At 39.4% G+C, this 4,031-nt stretch overlaps 1 pseudogene; it reads left to right on the top strand.

Moving 5' to 3' along the window:
- The first annotated feature begins 312 nt into the window (after positions 1 to 312).
- Positions 313 to 1,886, top strand: LOC131074538 (aspartyl protease AED3-like; annotated as a pseudogene).
- The last annotated feature ends 2,145 nt before the right edge of the window (positions 1,887 to 4,031 follow it).

Genomic DNA, 4,031 nt, shown 5'->3' on the forward strand with positions numbered 1-4,031 from the left:
AGGAGAAACGAAAGCTCTGATTGCGGAAAAGGCGAGCATAACCATTGGAGAATAGTCAAGTCACTAAATTGCGTCCATGTAGTAGAGTCAAGTCAAATAGGACAGACGACAACCAAATTGAATACTAAATTGGAGTCAAATCACAAAGAAAGGAGAAACTACGCAGAAATTGCGTCCATAAATAGCAGTCAAATAAACTAGAATTAAGAATAGCCAGAAGCCAAGTTAAGCCATAGTTTCTCCATTACACATCTACAAATATGGTCATCTTGTGAATGTTTGCATCATTGCCTGTGCTTCTCATAGACGACAATGGCAAAGCGTCTATGCTCAGTCCTAGTGTCTTTTCTATTACTCGTTTCTGTGTGCGCAGAAAACAGCAAGGTTGCAAGAGTAAATCTTGCATCATTCACCTGGAAAGATGCTGAGGATAACAAGAACTGCTCTCCGGGTGGATTGGAAACATCAAGTTTGAGTGTGATGCGCATTCAGGGCAAGTGTTCTCCTTTCCGCCTCCCCAATTCATCATGGTGGAAGGCGATATCCGAGTCAATCAAAGGCGACACTCAGCGCTACTGAGCAATGGTGAAAGGGGAATGGAGCGCCGGGAAAAGTATTGTTAATCCCCAAGAGGACATGGATCTCCCGTTGGCCTCGGGACATGCCATCAACACGGGAAACTACATTGTCGAGCTGGGTTTCGGCACGCCTGTGCAGAGCTTCTACACTGTCCTCGATACCGGCAGCTACATCGCCTGGATTCCCTGCAATCCCTGCTCCGGTTGCTCAAGTGAGCAATTCGAGCCATCCAAGTCGTCTACGTATAAGTATCTCACCTGCGCTTCCCAGCAGTGTCAGAGTCTGGGCGTCTGTGAGAACAACGATAACAATGTCAACTGCAGCCGTACTCAAGGGTATGGCGACAAGTCGGAGGTGGACGAGCTCATGTCGTCTAAGACGCTAACTGTGGGCTCTCAGCCGGTGGAGGATTTTGTCTTCGGATGTGCGAGTGCGGCGAGGGGACTCACCCAGAGTACGCCCGGTTTGGTTGGGTTTGGGAAGGATCCTCTCTCCTTCGTTTCTCAGACGGGCACGTTATATGACAGTACGTTTTCTTATTGCCTTCCCTCACTCTTCTCTTCTGCTTTCACGGGGTATCTCACGCTGGGGAAAGGGGCTCTTTCGACTGTGCAAGGCTTGAAGTTCACTCCCCTCTTGTCCAACGCGTTGAACCCTTACTTCTATTATGTGGGGTCAAACGGAATCTCTGTGGGAGAAGAGCTTGTTTCCATTCCAACGGGGACATTGAGCTTGGATGAGTCGACGGGAAGAGGGAGTATCATAGACTCGGGAACAGTTATCACTCGGCTGGTGGAGCCCGCTTACAATGCCATGCGAGATTCTTTCCGCCGTCAACTCTCTAATCTGACTATGGCTAGTTCCACAGAGCCTTTTGATACGTGCTACAACAAACCGTCCAGCGAGCTGGGTTTTCCTCACATCACGTTGCATTTTGACGATGGCCTGGACTTGATTCTGCCGGTGGAAAGCACCTTATACCCCGCGGATGAGGAGGGCTCCGTTTTATGCCTTGCTTTCGCTCTTCCTCCGGGCGGGCTGGACGATGTATTGTCAATATTTGGGAACTATCAGCAGCAGAACTTGCGAATCGTGCATGATATCGCAGGGTCTAGGCTTGGAATTGCTAGCGAGAACTGCGATGGTTAGTAGCTTGGTTGCTGAGTATTGTTTATTCCCCTTACCGAACATCCACGCTGCTTCCTCCCTCTATAACTAAACATCAAATTAACCAAGAGGTGCATTTGATGGGTTCAGTATGAAAAATTATACTAGCTATTATTTGTAATGTGTGGTGTGTGGTGTATGGTGCGTTTCGAATATAACTTTAAGAATATTTGAAGGTATTTAAAAATTGTAGTCTATTGGATAAGAATTGATTTGCTCTTGTTAAATAAGTTGTAATTATAAATGTCATCTTCAAAAAACATAGAATTGTCTAATGTTTTATTCCATACATATTAACAGTGGATTATTTTATGATCATTTATTAGTACAATATATTTAAATATGGTTGAAATGGCATATTTATATTTAAAAATTGAGTTTAAAGTGTTGATCGAGAAATTCAAAAAATAAGCATTATATGTATTATGACAATATGGAGTTACGTAAATGTAATGCTTGAAAAGAACATGCTTAATGGACATTATACAACCTATTTATGCTACTCTAAACTTAGTTGTTTTGCAATAAAAAAAAAATTGAATCACAATTTAATGCATTTGTAAAACAAAAAGCAATAGTATCAATTAACAAGCAACCATTTCAACCTAGATTAAATGTTAAAACAATAGCTTAATGTTTCGTTTAGTTCACGACAGAATGTACCTCTTTCTTACCCAAGTTGCTCTCACATTCCATTGTGATGTATTTGCCTTTCCTCCCAATCATGCACCTACAAGATGTCTACATTCTAGATGCTCAACACAAGGTCAGAGGATAACTAGATACACAATCATCATGATAAATTGGATCATTATTTTAACTAGATCAATCATACAAGAGTAAACTACCGAATCTACAAAGACAAACAAGGAATGCATAAGATTGGGAAGGAATGGCAAGGTCAATCAAAACTCAAAAGGGAAAGACCTAAGACCAGACCTAATGTATCGAGGCCTCATCGTAGATGGCCTTTCCTACATGAAAGCACAGAGACTTCGGAGTTCAAGTTTGTAATATTGAACCATACCATGCTAGGTATGCCTCAATAAGGAAATAAAACGCTTATCCTAAAGAATCATATGTTTTTTTGTTCTAGGTATTATAAAATTGTGTAAGTGGATGTGCAACCCTTTCTAGGGCTCGACTCCCCAGATAGTTCCCTCGTTGGCTACCGCCCACTGACATGAAATAGAGACAAAAGCCTAGATAAGAATCAACCATTTGAACATATTCAAATGAGGTTCTTTTTTTGTTTTTTGTTAATTAAATTTAAGAGTGAAAACTCCAATATTAAGAATGATAGAACACTCAAAATATCATTGAATTTCACTATGCTAATAACCAATTATAAAAAAATATGAACCCTTCTATAACTACCACTCATGAATTACTAGGGCTATGTGTATAGTCATTGCGATCATGTTGATCACTATAACTATAATACTAATTTCTATTGAATAAATTACTTTAGCAAGAAATAGTTTTAACTATCACTTTTGTAAACCAATGATTAAATGAAAGGATAACTACTCAATTCCAATGTACATCATATCGATAACTCTTTTAATACTAAGGATATAATCATCCTTTATATGCATGCAATAACTATAATTACACAAGATGATGTATATGAATGGATAATTAGCAATAATTCCATGGCTAAAGAGATCAAAACACATACCATTACTTAACAGCTTTGAAATATTGCAAAACAAATAATTATCCAATTGATATATATACAACATTATCATCATCTAAATTGATAAAAATGGGATCTTTAATGCAAAAAGAAGTTGAACCATCATTTTTATTAAGAATTTTTTCTTTAGACCTAATTTGATGTGAACTTTCTCCCTGGGGTTAGGCGAAGGTTGGAAAAAATGGGACCAAGTCAACATTTGATGTCTTTGGGGAGGAAATGGTTTGGGAAGAAATCTCACAAGCCTTAGCACGACATCTTTGTCGATGTTCTCTCACACAATAATTCCTTTTAGTTTTAGTCAAAACTTGTGAAGGTTTAAGATCAATATATAGGGGGAGGTATGGAAGAAACCCAAATAGGTTGAGGGAGACTTGATGCCAAGCACTTTTTTTTGTAAGAATGAGGAGGTGGGATTGACACATATATAGGAGGAATAGGAGGAGTAGGAAGAATACCAATTTTGTTATGAGGAGGAGGTATATTCATGGGTGTAGGGTCTCTAGGTTTACTCAAGGACATGATCATCTCATTTTTCCATTTCTAATAAGATAAGAAAAGGATTTCATTTCGAGGCTTAAGAGGC

This window comes from Cryptomeria japonica, chromosome 3, assembly GCF_030272615.1.
Source record: "Cryptomeria japonica chromosome 3, Sugi_1.0, whole genome shotgun sequence".
NCBI lineage: Eukaryota > Viridiplantae > Streptophyta > Pinopsida > Cupressales > Cupressaceae > Cryptomeria > Cryptomeria japonica.